A 21,769-nucleotide genomic window follows, 5' to 3' on the forward strand; every position below is an offset into this window, starting at 1 on the left:
GAATTTCCGCAGCTCCCGGCGCAAGAGATCCAGGACAGAGTGATTTCGGGGGCATGGGTGGGTGATGGTAGGGTGTCAGATATATATAGGGAAATGAGAGACGAGGGGGAGACGATGGTAGAGGAGCTGAAGGGAAAATGGGGGGAGGAGCTGGGGGAAGAGATTGAGGAGGGGCTGTGGGCAGATGCCCCAAGAAGGGTAAACCCTTCGTTCTCGTGTGCCAGGCTCAGCCTGATCCAATTCAAGGTTCTACACAGGGCGCATATGACAGGAGCAAGGCTGAGTAGATTTTTTGGAGTGGAGGATAGGTGCGGGGGATGCACGGGAAGCCCGGCGAACCACACCCACATGTTCTGGTCACGTCCGGTATTGCATGGGTTCTGGGTGGGTGTGGCAAAAGTGATCACAAAGGTGGTGGGGGTCCGGGTCAAACCAAGCTGGGGTTGGCTATATTTGGAGTTGCAGATGAGCCGGGAGTGCAGGAGGCGAGAGAGGCCGACGTGTTGCCCTTTGCGTCCCTAGTAGCCCGGTGAAGGATTCTACTTATGTGGAAAGAAGCTAAGCCCCCGGGTGTGGAGGCCTGGATAAACGACATGGCGGGGTTTATAATGCATATTTTATCCGTTCCAGTTTTAAGAGGTTCGGCTCAGGGGTTCACCGGGCGGTGGCAACCGTTCCTCGACTATCTCGCAGAGCGATAAGGGAAAATAGGAAAGGCAGCAGCAACAACCCAGGGGGTGGGGGGGGCCCTCATTTGGGTCTTCAGGGGTTTTATGCGTGTGTTTATATATAGTTATTTATATTTGATTTCACAAAGTTGCTATTTTAGTTATTATTTCTGTTGTTTCTTAATTTGTTGTTGGCAGTTGCCACCTTGTACAGGTCCCACCTTCCCCAGAATGCGCTCCAATTATCCAAATACCTGAAGCCCTCCCTCCTGCAGCCACGTGTTTAACTGCTCTCTCTCCCTATTCCTAGCCTCGCTATCACGTGGCACCAGCAACAAACCAGAGATGACAATTCTGTCTGTCCTGGCTTTTAATTTCCAGCCTAACTGCCTAAACTTGTTTATTACATCCACACCCCTTTTCCTACCTATGTCGTTGGTACCAATGTGCACCATGACTTCTGACTGCTCCCCCTCCCCCTTAAGGATCCTGAAGACACGATCCGAGACGTCATGGACCCTGGCAACCGGGAGGCAACAAACCATCCGAGAGTCTCGCCCGTGCCCACAGAACCGCCTGTCTGTATCTCTAACTATTGAGTCCCCTATAACTAGTGCCCTCCTAATCTCCCCCCCTTCCCTTCTGAGCCCCAGAGCCAGACCTTGTGCCAGAGACCCGGTCACTGCAGCCTACCCCTGCTAGGTAATCCTCCCAACAGTATCCAAAGCGGTATACTTATTGTTGAGAGGAACGATCACAGGGGATCCCTGCACTGACTGCTTCCTCCTCTTCCCACCTCTAACTGTTACCCAGCTACCTTTGTTCTCAGGTGTAACTATGTCCCTGTAGCTTCTATCTATCACCCCCTCAGCTTCCCGAGCGATCCTCAGCTCATCCAGCTCCAGCTCCAGTTCCCTAACACGGTCTGTGAGGAGCTGGAGATGGCTGCACTTCCCGCAGGTGAAGTCGGCAAGGACACCGGTGGTCTCCCTTACCTCGAACATTCTGCAGGAGGAACATTCCACTGCCCTAACTGCCATCACCTCCACTTAGTCTCCCAGTAAAAAAGAAAGAAAAAAAAAGTAAATAGCTTACCTGCTCACAGCACAGTCTTTTTTTTAGGCTAGAGGAGGAGGGAGGGTGGGAGACACTACATGTGTAGTGTCTCGGGTTTCCTCACCGTTCAAATTTATTGGGTAATACAACCTTCCCAGGTCTCCCCACGGCCGACTTCCGGTTCCCTGCTCCCCTTCAAAAATCATTCCCCTCTCTGCTGGAAGAATTATATTACTAACTAGCTTATACTCATATTTCATCCTCTTCCCCCTTATTGCTTTTATGCAGAGATTCCACCTGTAGGCTTCTCACAACCAGCTCAACTTATTTTATTACTGAGAAACCTCCCTGAAGTGTGAAGGACAATACTACCCAGCACTGTCAAGATTGGAAAAAAAAAGAGCAGAAGAGAGATTAATGTAAATCAAGAAAAGGCAATTGGCTGGAGCAAGAGTAAACGTTTTCATGGTCCTCAAACTGTAAAAGGAAGGAAGAGCAGAATTTCTGCCTGGAATCACAGGGTGGGATTATCCGGTCACACGGGTCACCAGGATTGTCTATTCCCGCCGAATATCAATGGACCTTTGATTGAGCTGTCAAACCTCCCGCCCCGATGGAGCCATTAAATCCAGCCCGAGGATATTAACTTTTTAAACATACAAGCTAAGACTTTCATTATCATACTGCCATTTTCTCACAAACACAGAAGCACAGTCTTTTTTTTTTTTTTTAATTCACTTTACATGATAATTGCCTCATTATCTCAGGAATTTGATTGTAAAACCAAGGAATTTGTCAGTGACTTCCTGTGTTTCCCATTACTTCCTGGATGTTTGTCGGCATTGCTCAGGAAGGGTGCCCCATGTGGCAGGTTGTCCAGTTCACATGGACGTGGTGCTAAGTGCGGCATGGATGGTTCAACTTCATCAGTCAGCGGATGTGTGGTGGAGTGATGCTTGTGAGGGCAGGAAGCCAGGGGAGGGATGTTGAGGGGAACGTTCTAGTTATGCTGTACGTTGCTGCATTCAAGTAAGTGTCGACAAGATGTGCCCGTCAGATGACCTTGGCCAGACCGGGTGCACAGCACTCGGTTGTGGAGGGCAAATGCTGAGATACAGAGCGTTGTGGCAGCAACTCCTCACATGGATCCAGCAAGCTTGGTTGGTTGGGCGTTTCTGGTTTTGACCTTGGTTGCTGTTTTCTTCCAATGTCCCCAGAAGGACAGAGTCCTATCTGGAGTCACTCCCAAGTATGTTGGGTCAGGATCATGCTTTAGGCTTGGCCACCCATTTAAACGTGGGATTCTCTTTTGGCACTTACTGTGGCCGTCAATAATGGCACAAGTTAATACTAAGAACAAGCTGTCTGTCTGGTGAGTACAAGTGCAGAATCGGGTTAGGAGACAGAAGGAGGAGCAAAGACTGAAGAAAAACAGGGACCTTTATACAATACACCAGCCACGTGTTACAGACACCAGACCAGATCACAACAGTAGCTAAGATACTGGAGCAGAACCACAATGTTGTTTATATTTTTAAGACTGTACAGAAAGATCGATTCGCTCCAGGTGAGATTGCATGATAAAGGGGGTTTGGTTATTTTTACAATTATTTTGACAAAAGAAAAACAATATTTAAACTTTTAAACTTCAAACCCACCAAGAACAGCTTACATGTATATTTTAACCCTAACATGTGATTTCCCATTAAACAGCACATAAAATGAGCATGCAGCTTTCAACTGCACTTACTCAGGGAGGCAAAAAAGATACTTGATCACAGAACATATGCCTGCTGGTAGTGAGGCTCTTTCAGACCCTGTCCAAAAGGCTGTCTCCATGGCAGCTTTTCATGACCTCCCTCAATCGGTCTCCAAATCCTTCTGCTCCCATCTCCTCATACAGGATTCTTAGAGCTCCACCCAGCTCTTCCAAAGATGGTTCTGTCCAGGCGTGTTCAGGCTTGAACTCATCGTCACTATCTGGGCTTTTGATTTCCCACTCCAGTTTACACAAAAGAACAGGGCCATGCTATGAATATGCAACTAACCTTCAATTTATGGACAAAAGAGACCATCAGACTCCCTAATGGCCGGTCAGACCAGAGTGTTCCGGAGGACAATGGATTTTCAGTGAATCACCCCAGCTGAACATGGGCATCCTGTTTATTCCTATCAATGAGTTTAAATCTGAATGGGACAACGTAACTCAGGCCAGGTATGGGCGTACACCTCCGATTCAGTTTTACCCTCAGGTTGTCAACCCCAAAGTTGCGCACTACATCTTCTATTCAATTTCCTAACAACTCCCAGGCATCACACAAAATTAAATATTAAATTCAGGAATCCAGAGATGAAAACTATAACCGAAAGTATGCTCTTTTGTCCATAGTCATGTAAAAAAAGATAAATCTGTGCTTCTCTACGATTCTTCTTGCAGTAATCATTGCTGACGAGCAAATGGAGTCTAACGGCAAAACAAAATGCTCTGGTTAAGATCAGAAATCCTTCCAGTAGTGGAGCAGAATGAAAACATGGCTAATCTTGTACACAGAACCGGTGCAGCTTGCGTTAATTGCGGAGTCAGGGTTATGACAAACCAATCTGGCAAATGAGGCATGTCAACACAATGATGCCATCTTCTCTCAGCCGAGCAACTGCTATTGGCATGACCTGCAGGATAAAGGCTCGACCACAATTAATCAGACCCGCCACTCACACCCGCCACAGAGAGCCGGTGACCCATACCACAGATAACCGAGAGGGGGAGGGGGAAGAGAGAGAGAGGGGGACTGAGAGGGGGAGAGGGAGAGAGAGGCTGAGAACGACAGAACGAGGGGGAGCGAGCGCGAGGGGAGGAGAGAGAACAGGGGGGGGGCGGGGGGGAGGGGAGGAGAGAGAACGGGGGGGGGGAAGAGGGAGAAGGAGGGGGAGAGAGAGAGAGAAGGGGGGAGAGAGAGAGAGAGAAGGGGGGAGAGAGAGAGAGAGAAGGGGGAAGAGAGAGAGAGAGAGAAGGGGGGAGAGAGAGAGAGAGAAGGGGGGAGAGAGAGAGAGAGAAGGGGGGAGAGAGAGAGAGAGAAGGGGGGAGAGAGAGAGAGAGAAGGGGGGAGAGAGAGAGAGAGAAGGGGGGAGAGAGAGAGAGAGAGAAGGGGGGAGAGAGAGAGAGAGAGAAGGGGGGAGAGAGAGAAGGGGGGAGAGAGAGAAGGGGGGAGAGAGAGAAGGGGGGAGAGAGAGAAGGGGGGAGAGAGAGAAGGGGGGAGAGAGAGAAGGGGGGAGAGAGAGAAGGGGGGAGAGAGAGAAGGGGGGAGAGAGAGAGAGAGAAGGGGGGAGAGAGAGAGAGAGAAGGGGGGAGAGAGAGAGAGAGAAGGGGGAGAGAGAGAGAGAGAGAAGGGGGGAGAGAGAGAGAGAGAGAAGGGGGAGAGAGAGAGAGAGAAGGGGGAGAGAGAGAGAGAGAAGGGGGGAGAGAGAGAGAGAGATGGGGGGAGAGAGAGAGAGATGGGGGGAGAGAGAGAGAATGAGGGGGGGAGAGAGAGAGAATGAGGGGGAGAGAGAGAGAATGAGGGGGGAGAGAGAGAGAATGAGGGGGGGAGAGAGAGAGAATGAGGGGGGGGAGAGAGAGAGAATGAGGGGGGGGAGAGAGAGAGAATGAGGGGGAGAGAGAGAGAATGAGGGGGAGAGAATGAGAGAGGAAGAGAGAAAGGGGGGAGAGAGAATGAGAGGGAGAGAGAAAGGGGGAAGAGAGAGAGAGAGAAAAAGGGGGAAGAGAGAGAGAGAGAGAGAGAAAGAGGGAAGAGAGAGAGAGAGAGAGAGAAAGAGGGAAGAGAGAGAGAGAGAGAGAGAGAGAGAGAAAGAGGGAAGAGAGAGAGAGGGGGAAGAGGGAAGAAAGAGAGTGAGAGAGCTCTATACACACCCTTAATTACACCACGACACAAGAGGCAGACTTTCACTTCTGCACGGTATAGTTTTAGAAATGTCAGTACGACAACTCTGTGTACATTTCCAGCTGGACTATTCCACAGAGATCCCTCGCCTGGACTCCATGAACAAAAACATCATTGATTTTAAAACTAGCACTTCCAAGAACAAAAAATGAAATTGGCCTATTTTTGCTGACTGCTGAAGATAACATGAAAGACACTGGTTACATGGTGCTCATTTGCCTTGAAGACCAGCAGCTTCCAAACCAACTCTAGTTGATATTGGGAATGGTTCCCTCTCCCTTTCAAATCCTAAAAAAAATATCCAGCCTCAAACCCTCTGTCCCGAGGAACATCTACCCATTTCCAACCTCAATTCCAAAGTACATAGCTGCTGCCAAAGCCCATGTTCATCTTTCCAGCAACTTCGAGTTTGAAACATGTAAATCATGTTTCCATCCCACAGCAGCATAAAAACAGCCTTAACCAAGTTGCAACTAACATCCTCGGTGACTGTTAGCCCTGAAGCATTATCCCTCACCTTCTCTGCAGTCAACGATTTCGCCCTTCTCCAATACCATCTCCTCCATTGCCAAGCTCAAGGTGACCGGCCACACTTGATTCGCACTAGCTTATCCAATCACAGCCAGAGCATCTATAACAATAAATTAACTTCCCAACTTACTTCATTTGTTGCATCGTCCTTCAAGGATCCATAGATTCTGGGCTTCCTCATTTACATGCAGCACCGCAACAACAACATTGCAAGATATGGAGTTAGATTTCACACGGACATTGATGCCATTCGGCTCTTCTCCATCTCTTATGTCCCTTTTACTGTCTGTTGTCAGACTACTTCAGCAGACATCCAACTTTCTCCAATTATGCATTGGGAAGAGCAAAGACATCACCACCTCCATACCACTGCCACCAATTCCATTCCCCTCCCTGATTCATTAAGACCATTTGCAACCTTGGGTGTCAGATTCAACCAAAGATACAGGCGTTTCTACACCTGTTTCTCGTCCACCTGGAGCTGTCTACTTCTGTTACAATTCATCAGCTGCAGAACCCCTGCCCCATGACTTGGTCACCTCCAGGCTCGACTTCTAGCCATCTGGGATGGCCACTTCCCGATTACAAAATGGACACTTTGCAAAGATTGCAGGGAAAATGGACAATACTGAGAAAGCAAGCAGGTTCAGGGTTCGTCTGTATATTAGTGCCGCAGCTCCCAGACAAGACCAAAACTGTAGGCCCATTAGCAGACTAATGGCCCACCTCTGGGAACAAAAGACTAACATTTAAGAAACCGATACTAAGGCAGACACCCCGGCGCCAGAGGAGACCAGAACAAAGCAGGCCAACGGCTACCTAGGACACGCCCAGCCAACAGGGCACCCACCCCTTTATTGGAGGAAATCGATAGGAACGATCGAGAAACAGCCCAATTGATTGGGGCCAAGTTCAAGGCCCGCCCAAAAGCGCGCAAAGCCCCTTTGGGTACAAGGATCCCCCCCAAGAGAGAATCGTTCTCTTGGCTCCGGCTCTCACAGAGAGACCTGCCCAACAGCTGCACCAGAATAAGTAAGTCCAAGGTCAACGCAAGCTACCAGACGACCTTAGCTGTTCCCCTTCACCATGTCGCCCCCAGCAGCCTCAGAACCGAACAACGGCCATTGTTCCTCTGACTGAGTGGGCGCCCGAAGCTAAGTATAGGCTTTAGCAGTAGTGATAGTTTAGTCTGTAGTATTTGTGCATGAGTATATTTAACTGTGTGGAAATAAATAAGCATTTGACTTTGAACTAACTAACTGGTGTATCGAGTCTTTGATCAGTATTCGGTTTGAACCTTGTGGCGGTATCGAAAGATACTTGGCGACTCTAGAGCAAAATGTAATTAGAATTAAGGAAGGCGACCATATTGACCATTATATTCAGAGCCAAATAAAGAGAAACACAATTAGCAACAGACTATCCAAACGCTCCCCTGGCTAGCCACACATTTTCCGCTCACTTTAAACTTCAGCTCATCAAAAACCTTTCGCTGTCTCCAATATTGGCCTCAATCTGCATTCATTCATTACCCTATCCTTGCTGACTGTTTTTCTATACCTTAGAATGGAACACTAGTTCGACCAGTATCAGTCATTTCCAAGTGTGACTGTTTCTTCCTCCTGAGAGAATTCAAAATAAGAAAATTTCATAGAATCTCTACAGTGCAGGAGAACATTCAGCCCATCGAGTCTGTACTGACCCTCTGAAAGAGCATCTTACTAAGGTCCACTCGGCCCTATCCCCACTTACCCACCTAACCTGCATATCCCTGGAAACTAAGGGGCAATTTGGTATAGCCAATCCACCTAAACATCTTTGGACTATGGAAAGAAGAGTACCTCCGAAGGAAACCCACACACAATGTGCAAATTCCACACAGTAACCCAAGGCTGGAATTGAACCCGGGTCTCTGGCGCTGTGAGGCAGCAGTGCAAACATTGTGCCGCCCTTTTTGAGAGCTATAAGCTAATACAAGTCAGCAAGGATGAAGCAATATGTGAATGGTCGTGGCTTCAGCACACTTCCACAGTATCGAACAGAAAAAAGACGACTGCTGTTTGAGATGGAGAGACAAAGATGCTAATGTTATGGGGTTGGACTGGTTTTGGCTCCTGGTCAAGCAGAATGCTGGTGAGAGTTCAGTTTCCTCTCAAAAGTAAGGGAACAGAAAAGATATGGCTCTGGAAGTTTGAAGGAATGGAGAGTCGCCAAAAAAGTGCCTTGCTGGTGGCAAATGTATTTGAAAAAACTCAGGCTGAGTGAAGCGATTGTCAAAGGACACTTGCAGTGAAATGAAATGAATGAAAATGAAAACCGCTTATTGTCACAAGTAGGCTTCAAATGAAGTTACTGTGAAAAGCCCCTAGTCGCCACATTCCGGCACCTGTTCGGGGAGGCTGTTACGGGAATTGAACAGGGCTGCTGGCCTGCCTTGGTCTGCTTTCAAAGCCAGCGATTTAGCCCTGTGCTAAACAGCCCCTGTATAGGGGCTTGCAAGTTTTGACCTGGTATGGCGGGAAGAAGTGAACCTGCCGGAGAGCTGGGAATGGCTGTGGGGCTGGTCCTGAAATGCGAAATTTCCAACAGAGGTGTGGTATATAGTGAAATGATTTTTGAGACATATTTTGGTTGTAAGAGTTATCTAATTCAAAACGTACCTTTTTTGTTCGTTTGATTATGTTAGTTATCTATTAATTAATGTTTAATCCTTGTTAATTCCGATTTGTTATAGCAAGAGTCTCAAACGTAAATTCTTGCCCTCCGGTTCTTTTCGTCAATGGCTGGGAAATTAATTTCTTTTTAACCACCGGTCTCCACAGGGATCATAATAGGATAGATTTCTTTAACAGCAATAAGGGCGAGAAATACAGTAGAGGTAATTGTTCTCTATATTTTTATTTTTGGATATGATTTCCAATTAAAAACCGGTGAGGAAAAGATCTGTCCAAGTTCTTCTGTCATGCTCGGTGTGAACCTTTGCATTACATTGAAGGCTGCTGTACTGTGGTAGAAGCGGATTGTTTGAACAGTCCGAGTGATTGTATCAGGTATCAGGAGTATTATCACAAATTCATTCGGAGATAAATCTGATCGACACGTGTCCAGCTGTGAGGCTGCAGAGCACTTTTAGAAGGTCTGGTAAGGCTTGGTGAGTGTGGGCTAATTATTCCACAGGACTGGGAGGGGCAGGGTAGATGTAAAGTTGGGTTTGGGGTCAGGGCCAGGATGCAAATGGGACACAATTGTAAAGATGCAAGACAGCCGAGACATAAGAGTTTAAGAGCAGTGGGGTGATGCTGGAACTGTGTACATTGGTTAGGCCACAACTAGAGTATTGTGCGCAGCTCTGGAATCCACATTCTAGGTGGTATGTAATAGCGCGGGAAAGCGTGCAGAGGAAATTTACTAGGATGTTGCCTGGGCTGGAGAGTTTTATCTATGAAGAGAGACTGGGGTTGTTTTCCTTGTAGCAGAAGAAACTGAGGGGGGAAATGATTCAGGTATATAAAATTATGAGGGGCATACAGTAGGCAGAATGCAGTTACAACAATTTGCATTCCAAGGAATTTCAGAGGTATCATTTTTGTTTCTAAATTGTGGACACCAGGCCCATCACCCCACTCACAAGTAAACACCCCGGGCAAACATTCTTCCCAACTATCAACAATACAATCTGTACAGATTTTCCCCCTTTTTCACCCCCCCCTCCCCATCGCCGTGCAATCAGAGAGGCGAAGGCTACGACATCGGCCTTCCTCCTCTCCATGAGCTCCGGCTTCTCTGAAACCCCAAATATTGCCACCAAAGGGTCCGGGGCCACCTCCTCCTCCACTATCCTGGCCAAGACCGAGAACACTCCCGCCCAGAATCTTCCCAATTTTTCGCAACCCCAAAACACGTGCGCGTGATTCACTGGCCCCCACCCACACTCATCTGCTACCCCCTGAAAGAACCCACTCATTCTCGCCCGAGTCATATGCACCCTTTGCACCACCTTAAACTGTATCAGGCTCATCCTTGCACAAGAGGAGGTCCCGTTTACCCTTCACAGTGCCTCACTCCATACTCCCCAATTGATCTCCCCAACACCGCTTCCCATTTCTCCCAATTTTTCCCTCCCCTTCCACATCCGGAAGCAGCAGTCGCTCCCGCAGGGTATATCCCGGCAACCTAGGGAACCCCCTCCAGACCTTTCGTGCAAAGTCCGTAACCTGCAGATACCTGAACTCATTACCCCTCGGCAGTTCTACCCTCTCCCTGAGCGCCTCCAGACTGGCGAACTCTTCCTCCAGATACAAATCCCTCACTTTGACCAGCCCCACTTCCCTCCACCTCCTATTATACACTATCCACCCCCCCCCCCCCCGACTTATATACACTATCCATTCCGTCCGGCTCATCACCCACTCTCAATGGTTTTGTTTCAGTTTCCCTCCCCATGGCTACTGGATTACATGGGCACTTCGCCAAATGGACGTGTTCACCATGACTTTATCATCCCCCTTTTCAGAATGTTCCATTTCACCTCAAGTTAAAGGGGACATGTTAAAACATAGCGCCCTATAAATCTTAGGATTCATGACACCTATTACGGACCTGGCCCGGGGGGGGGGGGGGGGGGGGGGGGGGGGGGGGGCACCAGGTGGTTTGTGTTCCAATAACGACAGTCACCAGCCGCAAGGTGCATCCACTATTCCAGGACCCAAGCAATCGAATGCCCTCCTGCTCCTTCAGGGGATGACGGATAGCAGCATCAACTGAGACGACAATCACAAATGGATAAGAGGCAGCCGCAAAAGAAAAGGTCAGGATTGTATGAAGACTGTGGGAGAGATGCCAAAATGTAGTAGTGCTCCCGCTCATGTGGATCTATTTCCTGCTGTTCACCCTCATCCAGCTCTTCATGCAGTGGTGGCAGGGCCCACTCACCACAGGGCGTTAGAAATGAACAGAGGAAAGTAGTAATTACTGTAAAAGTTGCATTATGCAGCAATCTATCAACCGAAATTCCCTACTAACCGGAATTTCTGATGTTCACCTTATACAAATCATCACTTTACCAACCGGATTACAAAGTTATCCAGAAACTATACCTATATATGGAATCCTTTTATACTTTATGTTTTAATGTGCTGTTGAAGATCAGAAGTAAAAAGAATACTGTTTTATGCAAATAGTCAGGAAGCATAATAGTTCCTGCTGCAGTATTGTGCTGTCTTCCACTGTAAACGAAACACTCCATTAACTAACATTTTGGGTTAACCGGCACCTTCCATTCTCCACACAGGCCAGATAATAAAGATTCTTTCGTCTCGGCAAATGCGGCTCGAGGCACAGGTAAGTCTAAGGCCTTGGCTCTCGGCCTACCCGGAGCGATTAAAATAACCCGGAGTTATTTTACAGCAATAAAATTGATATTCTCCCACAGATTGAGTCTCGTCTGTGGTTACATTACAACTCCGGTTCTTTGCCTGCACCTACCAAACCTCTGACCTAGGAGGGCCAGGACACCAGATGCATGCGAACACCATTGGTTCCCTCCAAGTCACTCACCACCTCAACTTGGAACAGCATTGGCGTTCCTTCATTGTGGTTGTATCAAAATCTTGGAACTCCCTTCCTAACAGCACAGTGGATGTATCTACACCACATGCATCGCAGCGGTTGATGGCGGTGGCTCATCACCACTGGGTGGTTCAAACGAATTAAAGATGGACAGTAAATGCTGGCCTTGCCCGCGACACCCACATCCCAAGGACAAATAAAAACGTTTGACACTGGCGTCATTATCACTGCATGTATTATGCTAACTGAGAAAATCAGGCAGCACAAATCGGGGAGCAATGGATGGGCCATCTGATACAATCCTTTCCCGACTTCCCTTCCCACTGAACTCCCAGCAGTTGCGGCTGCTCTGAAGAAATAGCTACACCTGTGGTCACAGAGACACTGCTTCAGGCAGATACATTGATTTTAGCCAGATTCACCTTATACACACAACACAGGTAAATGTACTTCACAACCGAGGAAGTAATAATCAAATAACGGAAGACTAAGTTTTTCACCTTACCACTTTAACAACAAATGCACAAAACGATTAAATACATGTACTTAGACCATGCAAATAACAGCATTTGAGATCACATACACACACAATAAATGGTGTCTATTTTTTTTAATATAAATCAGAACCAGAAATGCAATCATTCACCTCTGTGACTAGCAGCTAATGTATTGGGCATTATCAGGGCAACCGGACTATCACCTATTCTACACATCCATTTGTTGGAGTACGGTGTGGGCCCTCATGATGTTGATGTTATGTTAGCCAAATTGTTAAGATACAGTGGTGAAGAGCCTACAGTACTTATAAAGGGAGATCCCCTAGGGCACACAGGGGATGGGGTGGTTATCAAGAAAAGGAGTGGCATCTAGGTACTTTACCACCTGGCTTGGGATCTATTTGTCACATGGGACTGGAGCAGGTTTCGGTAAAATAAATCCTTGGGAACTTCTGCAGTAAAGTGGAACAAGCAGGCAGTATTCAGTTTCCAGCAAGCAGTGGTGAGATAGCCTACAAACATGGCACCTGCTTAGACAGGGAGACATTTGCAGCTTGAAAAAGAGAAAAATATTGATGTGATTGGATGAGCCCTACTTTGGCAAAGTCAAAACAATACTTATTTTGAAAGAAAGGAGCATCATGCGGAATTAATGTGTCAGCCAACAGATAGAGCAGGTCACATTCCTAAAAAGGTGAATGCCATTCTTTGGGAGTAAAAGCGATTACTGCTCCTGCAGTTATCAGCCGCGTGTTATGAATGAAGGGTTCAGTTTGCATAAGCAATGAATCACCTCAAGGCCACAGAATTAATGGCTGGAGGTCAATTCAAGCATTTCACACTTATCTCAATTCATGGCCAAGAGGGAAATATACATCGCAATATCTACCCTATTGCCAGCCTGCAATGGAAAACTCTGCAGTTCTGGTGTAGATCACCTCTTATCTGACAAGACTGGATGTAAAACTCCAATATTTACAAGTACAAAATTGTGCACCTTTAAACGTAGCTCCAAAGGCTAGCCCTAAAGAACATTATTTCTCTGGTTTGTTTAAACTGCCATACAATTATTACATTAGATTCAATCACACACCCTGTGCCAAACAACATCAAAGCACTTTGCTAAAATTAACTATTTGTACACTACAGAGAAGTTCAATTACGTTTTTAAAGTTATTTCACATACTGTTACAGGCGCCTGGTCAGATCCCAACAGTGGCTAAGATACTGGGCCAGAACCTCAACGTTTTATTGATTTTTCCGCACAGTCTTAAAAATACGATTCGCTCCAGGAATGATGGCACGTGAAGTAGGGCTTGGTTGTTTTTTTTTTTTTTTTACAAACAAAACTTTATTAACACAAAAGGAAAACAATATATAAACTTTTAAACTTCAAACCTAGCAAGAAAACTGCTTACATGTATCTTTTAACCCTAACACACGATTTTCCATTCAACAGCAAGTAAAATGAACATGCAGCTCTCAATTCCACTTAGGCAGGCAATGATACTTGCATTTACAAAATATATTCCTGTTGTTAGAGTAGGTCCTTCAGACCCCTTTTCAAAAGCCGGTCTCCGTGGCAGTTTTTCATGACCTCTCCCGCTCGTTTTCCTTATGCTTCTGCCTCCCCCCAACCCCCCCCCCCCCCCCCCCCCCCACCCCCCCCCTCCTCCCTGCCCCAATCTTTTTGAACATAATTTTTGTCCACACTCTGAGCTCCACACGGCCCCACAAACAACGATTCTGACCTGGGGTGTCCAGACTTGAACTCATTATTACTATCTGGGCTTTTGATTGCCCACTCCCGTTTACACAAAAGAACAGGGCCATACTATGAATATGCAATTAACCTCCAATTTACAGACAAAAGAGGCCATCAGATTCTGTAATGGGCTAATAGCTGGTCAGATCAGAGTGTCCAAGAGGACAATGGATCTTGAGCGAGGCTGAACAGAGGTATCCTGTTTATTCCAATTAATGAGTTTAAATTTGAATGGGACAATGTAACTCAGGCCAGGTGTGGGCGTGTACCTCTGACTCAATGCTAGAAGTTTTACCCTGTCTGTTAACCGTTAAATTGCCCACTACTTATTCGATCCCTTTTCCGGATCCAATTTGCCCACTACATCTTTGATCTCATTTCGGGATCCAATTTCCAAACATCTCCCTATCGTAACAACAGCACACTTTTGGACCAATTTCCACAGCAACCCAAACATATTGAACTTTGAAAAAAATACACAACAAATCAGTGCATGGAGCAAATTTATCATTCAGTCATACTTTTGGAAAGGTTTTACATTGGTATAGTACTTGATGAGGATAGTGAGCCCCGATTAAAAAACGAAGCTCTAACATGCAAGTACACAAACCTGTCAATTTCATCAGCGTGGCAAGAATAACGAAAACATTTTACCCAAGAATGTGGCCAACCAATCAGAAGTCAACAAAATCCAGGAGTCAAGTTTTCTCTATTCTTTCATGGGATGTGGCCATCACAAGATCATCAACAACTCCCTCAAGGAGGTGCTGGTGAGTTGCTTTGTGTGATTAAATAAACAATGCAATATTTTAAGATAAGAACCTCCCCTTTGCAATACATCATGGAACCAATTGTAACTTTAATTTAAATAAAAGCAAATTCCTGGAAATCTGAAGAACAGAAAATGCTGGGTGAACTCAGGAGGTCTGGCAGCACCTGTGCAGAGAGAAACTGAGTTAACGTCGACCCTTCTTCAGGCCTTCATTCCTCGGTCCAACTACTTGTCCCTACATTTAATTCCCAGCAGAGTACACAATGATTTCAATCACTTCAATTCAGCATACGGGCGGCAGGATAGCACAGTGGTGGTTAGCCTTGCTGCCTCACGGCGCCGAGGTCCCAGGTTTGATCCCGGCTCTGGGTCACTGTCCGTGTGGAGTTTGCACATTCTCCCCGTGTTTGCGTGGACTCCCCCCCGCCTCAACCCAATGATGTGCAGGTTAGGTGGATTGGCCATGCTAAATTGCCCCTTAATTGGAAAAGATTAATTGGGTATTCTAAATTTATAAACAAAACAAAAAAAGGATAGCACAGTGGTTAGCATGTTACTTCACAGCCCCAGGTTCGATTCCCGGCTTGGGTCACTGTCTGTGTGAATCTGTACGTTCTCTCCGGGTGCTCCGGTTTCCTCCCACAAGTCCTGAAAGACGTGCTGTTAGACAAATTGGACATTCTGAATTCTCCATCCGTGTACCCGAACAGGCGTCGGAATGTGGCGACTAGTGGCTTTTCACAGTAACTTCATTGCAGTGTTAATCTAAGCCTACTTGTGACAATAAAGATTATTACTGAATAAACTGGATTAACTGAAGTACAATAAGCTGCCATTTTATTGTATTTAGTTTACATCATTATGTTCAAAGTTTACATATGGTACTAGCAATAAGAAAATTTGCTGTCCCTTCAAACTTAGACACGGTGGCACAGTAGTTAGCACTGCTGCCTCGCGACACCAGGGAACCGGGTTCAATTCCAGCCTTGGGTGACTGTCTGTGCGGAGTCTGTACGTTCTCCCCAGTGTCTGTGCGGGTTTCCTCCGAGTGCCCCGGTTTCCTCCCGCTGTCCAAAGACGTGCAGGTTAGGTGGGATTGCAGGGAAGAGTCAGGGGAGTGGGCCTAAGTAGGGTGCTCTTTCAGAGGGTTGGTGCAGGCTCGGTAGGCCAAATGGCCTCCTTTTGTCCTGTAGGGATTGTATGAAATACATTTGCTGCAATTTTCATTTTACTTAACAAATGTTATACTGTAAAGAAAATTCGCTCATTTAGTGTCACTGTGATTGGTTCTAAGAATGTGGGAAGGAAACCTACTGCCACATGATAACGTAAATAGATGTTATTTTACACTGTGCCCATTCTTTTCCTTCAGATTTAGCACCAAGATTGTGCCACAGTTGATCTCAGCCCTCCATACAAAGGCCCAAATAAGTGAGCAAGCCGGGAGACATGGTGGCGCAGTGGTTAGAACTGCTGCCTCATGGCACCGAGGACCCAGGTTTGATCCCAGCCCCAGGTCACTGTCTATGTGCAGTTTGCACATTCTCCTCGTATCGGTGTGGGTCGCACCTCCACAACCCACAAAGATGTGCAGGGTAGGTGGATTGGCCATGCTAAACTGCCCCTTAATTGGAATTTTATTTACAGTAAATGATTCTGCAAGCCTTGAGGAAAAGCAACAGGGTGACATGGTGGGACACAACAGTGCCATGGCTTCAAATGAAGCAAAACAGACAAGATGAAAGGATTGCCTCTCTCTGCTGGACACAAGGCTACTTCTACTTGACACGGGTTTAGGCTAGCACTACCCAGTTCAAGTGGGCAGTGTTCCAGGGATAAATTAGCAGTGTTACTCAAAGGCCATGAAGATTGAAGTGAAAAGGGTCACATTAGTTGAGTAGATGCTCCACAGAAAGCATAGATTAGATAAATGCACTTTGTTGGGGAAGACTAGATTTACTCTGCAACTGACTGACCCATTATTCTTTATCTAGCCGAGTATATGCTGTTGGCACCGGGTACCAGAAATGAAAAGTCATTCCATACCTCCACAATCTACATTCCGTACCTCTAGTACAAAGGAAATCCCTTTTTAAACAAAAAACAACTATAACAAGTGGCCAAACAAGATGCATACATAAACATAAAAATAAAAACATCTGTTTCTTAACTGTTAAGTCCTCCAGACTGAAATAGTTTGCTCTGTTCTCTCTCCATAGATGCTGTCACACATGCTGAGATTGTCCAGTATTTTCTGGTTTTGTTTCAGATTGAATCATAAGCAGTAATTTGCTTTTAGCTTTTATTTTTAATGATTGGATCACAAATTGTCCAACTTTAATGCATATAGTAAATGTCGCCGAGGTCCCAGGGAACCATAGGCTGCTCCCCTTTAATATTGTCACAAGTAGGCTTACATTGTATTATTAACACTGGAACGAAAAGCCCGCTAGTCGTCACATTTCAGCGCCTGTTCGAGTACTCGGAGGGAGAATTTGGAATATCCAAATTACCTAACAGCACGTCTCTCGGGACTTGTGGGAGGAAACCGGAGCACCCGGGAGGAAACCCACGCAGACACAGGGAGAACGTGCAGACTCCACATAGACCTAAGCCGGGAATCGAACAAAGGACCCTGGAGCTGCAAAACACCAGTGCTAACCACTGTGCTACTTTAAGAGAACTGACTGATTCTGATTTAACCGGAGGGTCATCACACCTCAGACGAGGGACAAGGTTGACAAGGCCTTCATAAATAACCACAGCCAGTATGAGAATTGAACCCACACTGTTGGCATCGCCAACCAGCTGTCCAGCCTGCACCTGCAGCCCTCCTGCACGTTTTTATTGGCCTTAATCTCACAATTCAACACTGAGCCTAAGCTTCCGTTATTACAAGATGGATTGAACACCAACCTAGCTACAGCTCTACAATGTCATGTGTGTGTGCACATTTCTGTGTGTGCAAACCAAACTTGCTGGAGCTACTGAAAAGGGTTGCATATCTTTTGCAGCTTTGCAGGTCATTATTTTGCATTGTTATTACAAAGTCCTACTGAATAACATATGTCTTTGTTACACTAAAAACTCAGTATGCCACATACAAATTTGTGTACGGCAGATTGAAGGATGCTAATCAAGACAACTCAGAGGCACCATGATCTGTTTGAGCTGCTCGCAGAAAAGTACTTTTCACTGTACCTCGGTACACTTGACAATAAACAAATCCAGATGCAGCCATCTAAAATGTTAGAAACTTTTAACATTAATATTTAGCCTATACGAAATGCAGAAAGAGTTTCATTCTTAGCATATAAATAAACAGAACAAGTATTACTGAAGGATACTACGATGTGCGGGTTAGGTGGATTGGCCAAATTGCCCCTTAGTGACCAGGGATATGCAGGTTAGTTACCACTTTAGTACCATTAAGACCCATAGTAACAGCTTGGCTCTAATGGTAGAGGCATGCTGGCCTCAGAAGGCTGTCAGTTTCAACCACACCTCAGGAATTGTGCCCATAACATAGGCTGGCATTCCATTGTGATAAATACTCATGCAACACCAAATTAAGACCCAGTCTGCCTATCCTGGAAGTTCAAGTCTGCATTAAAAACACTAAAAGAGAGCATCTTCAAAGAACAGAGTGCTCCATGGGTGTCTTCCTCCCTCAACCATCAGAAACAGATTCTTAGAACTGCTTACATTATGCAGCACAGACGCTGTGCCTACCACACAACGGTCACTGCGCTCCAAAAGTAATTAATTGTGTATGGTACACATTGGAAGTATTGAGTAACCATAGAATCATAGAATTTACAGTGCAGAAGGAGGCCATTCGGCCCACCGAGTCTGCACCGGCTCTTGGAAAGAGCATCCTACCCAAGTTCAGCACCTCCATCCCATCCCCGTAACCCCACCCAACACTAAGGGCAATTTTGGACACTAAGGGCAATTTATCATGACCAATCCACCTAACCCGCACATCTTTGGACTGTGGGAGGAAACCGGAGCACCCGGAGGAAACCCACGCACACACGGGGAGGACGTGCAGACTCCGCACAGACAGTGACCCAAGCCGGAATCGAACCTGGGACCCTGGAGCTGTGAAGCAATTGTGCTATCCACAATGCTACCGTGCTGCCCCAATGTGATCAAATACTATGTAAATGCGACTCATTTTGCTTTGAGTGCCACTGAACACAATATTAAAGTAAGAAGCCTTACAACACCAGGTTAAAGTCCGAAAGTTAGTGTTTGAAACAAACCTGTTGGACTTTAACCTGGTGTTGTAAGACTTCTTACTGTGCTCACCACAGTCCAACACCAGCATCTCCACATCACAATATTAAATATTAAAGATGCTACTTATCAAGACTATTTTAGGTCTGCTCTGACCCATTGTGGACAGATTTAAGTACTGTAATTAGTGTACGTAAATATACATGATATACCTTTTGAGCAGGGGGTGGGGGTAGGTGAAAGAAAGCTTAACATGACCCTTCTCTGGACAAGTAAAGGAACAAACCTTTTTTCAGATACTGGCCTAAGCAAGTAACAGGAATTAAACCCAAGTGCATGTCAGTGCAACATACGATTGGTTTAATTTATGCATTAAAGACACTTACTTATTAATTCATAAAAGCCTCTGACATGAAATGTTTTATGGAAGAGCCTTTGAATACCTGTTGACCATGTGACAATCATCTGGACACTTGTAAAAGCATTTGCAAGCACGCACTATCACTCTATCCCACTGGGCTCTGTGACACAGTACAATCCCATTCCAGTATTACTGTATAAGCTTACAAGAACATCCATGTACCACAGTCCATCAGACTATCCAGCAATAACTAAAGAGTGTCCCACATGAATTGGAACTAAGCAGTCAATCAGGACAATCATAGATCATAGACTTTACAGTGCAGAAGGAGGCCATTCGGCCCATAGAGTCTGCACCGGCTCTTGGAAAGAGCACCGTACCCAAGGTCAACACCTCCACCCTATCCCCATAACCCAGTAACCCCACCCAACACTAAGGGCAATTTTGGACACTAAGGGCAATTTATCATGGCCGATCCACCTAACCTGCACATCTTTGGACTGTGGAAGGAAACCGGAGCACCCGGAGGAAACCCACGCACACACGGGGAGGATGTGCAGACTCTGCACAGACAGTGACCCAAGCTGGAATCGAACCTGGGACCCTGGAGCTGTGAAGCAATTGTGCTATCCACAATGCTACCGTGCTGCCCCAAATAACGATGAAAAAATTGTGTTCATCAAAATATACACACGAGGAAAAACCTTTCCAAAAACTTATTCATTGTGCCCCTCGAATGAAACTAGGCGGATTGCATTAAAGTATAAAGTACATTTTTGCAGGTGTGGATTGACAACTATTATTTCTAGGGCTATCGGGCCATTTACAGTAGAAGGCACCAATTGACCGACTTCTGGTATTTAATTGTATACTATTTAAGTTGCTGCTGTCCAAGAAACAAAAACAGACTTCAGATTAAAAACTACATTGTTATATAATAAAAACCGAGTCCTACCAAACAAACAAAAACAGATTAATAATCATGTGCCCACCCCCAGTCATTTCATAGTTAATTACAGGCCGGAGCAGACCCAAGTCACCACCCCAGCAGACCACAAGTTGTAAAAGGGCTTTCATTTTCCTTTTTAAAACCATCACTGTATGGACCCTAATTTTAAAACATAATCGCTCTACATTACCAACCAGGAGTTTTAAAAGACACAGATTTAAACATGTTAAAAAGGGAGGAGGGAAGGGGGGGGGGGGGGGGAGAGACTTTCATTTTCCACCACGTTGTGTGTTGTTTGGTGTGTGTTGGCTGGCGGGCGGGGGGTGGGGGTGGGTGCATGAATTGTTCTCCCTGGTCATAGTCATAAATGAAACCGAAATAAAACAGCTCATTGCAAACTAAACTCAGCAAACATCAGAATTCAACTCTACCCGCTAAACCAAGCCCCGGGCAATCTCTCAAGTTACATTCGAAATAACGCTGAAAATCTTTAATACAGCCCTTAACTTTAAGAGGCGAAAGTTACAGACAGGGCTAGACTGATCATGTCCAGCCAATTCCTCCAAAGCTTATTGGGGGGGGGGGGGGGGGGAACGAAGTGGAACAAAAACGAGCCATAAAGCTACTTTCTTACCTCTCTCAGGGAGGGGGAAGAGGCTTTCAAAGCAGATCCAAATCCAACTGGGGGCAGGCACCCCTGTGTTGTTTTGCAGTGTCTCCAGGATGTCGCCCTACATGTGTGAATGTTTGACTGTGTGGGCAGCCCCCTTCCCCGGTGCTTGCCGTCCTCCTGCAGCTCCCCAAAACAAGCCGGAGGTTTCAGTTTCCACAGAAATGAAGCACCTCTTGCTCTGCCCCGCCTGTCCTCCCTCTCCCTGGGGCTCGATAGGCTAAATCCAGGTCACATCTCCCAGCCTCTTAACACAGCAACACAACGTCGAGCCAACCAAAAACCACTACCACCCCCCCTCCCTTTCCTCAGGAATTATCCCAGTGGCTGCGGGAGACGATGAAGAAGGAGGGGAGGAAAAAAAACCAATCAGCTGGTTTGCATCACCCACCAACCATCTCCCCAAGTTGCAGACAGCGTCATCCGTGCTTTTTCCTCGCGGGTCACTTTCCAATGTTATTTTTCCTCATTTGGGGGGCAAAGCAAAGAAAAAAAATCTTTACTGGAAACCGCTCACGATAACTTGTTTTTCACCCACGTCCCTTGACTCACGCTGCGATTTGACTAGCAAGAAATCATTTATTTATTGTTGCCCCAGCGCGGAATATCTTTTGCACAAGGAGTTTTATTTCTGGTGTTATTTTTTTTTAAACGACCAAGCAGGAAGGCGGTCGTCACGAGATCTGTTCCATCTATTTTTGTGCGCGCGCGCGTTGTCTTTTAAGGGGGGAAAAACAAACCAAACCACGTTG

At 46.2% G+C, this 21,769-nt stretch overlaps 1 protein-coding gene across 5 annotated transcripts in view; it reads right to left on the reverse strand.

The window, feature by feature from the left end:
* elf2a (E74-like factor 2a (ets domain transcription factor)) overlaps positions 1-21,338 on the reverse strand; it is a 147,797-nt gene extending 126,459 nt beyond the window's left edge. For 2 of the 5 annotated variants that reach the window (XM_072495583.1, XM_072495582.1), the window contains exon 1: positions 20,982-21,336. The gene's annotated coding sequence lies outside the window, so the exon portion shown is untranslated. Of the gene's footprint in view, positions 1-20,981 lie in introns of all 5 variants that reach the window. The other 3 variants (XM_072495579.1, XM_072495581.1, XM_072495580.1) reach the window with 3 other exon arrangements.
* Between the last annotated feature and the right edge of the window lie 431 nt (positions 21,339-21,769).

This window comes from Scyliorhinus torazame, chromosome 3, assembly GCF_047496885.1.
Source record: "Scyliorhinus torazame isolate Kashiwa2021f chromosome 3, sScyTor2.1, whole genome shotgun sequence".
In the NCBI taxonomy this organism is placed as follows: Eukaryota; Metazoa; Chordata; class Chondrichthyes; order Carcharhiniformes; family Scyliorhinidae; genus Scyliorhinus; species Scyliorhinus torazame.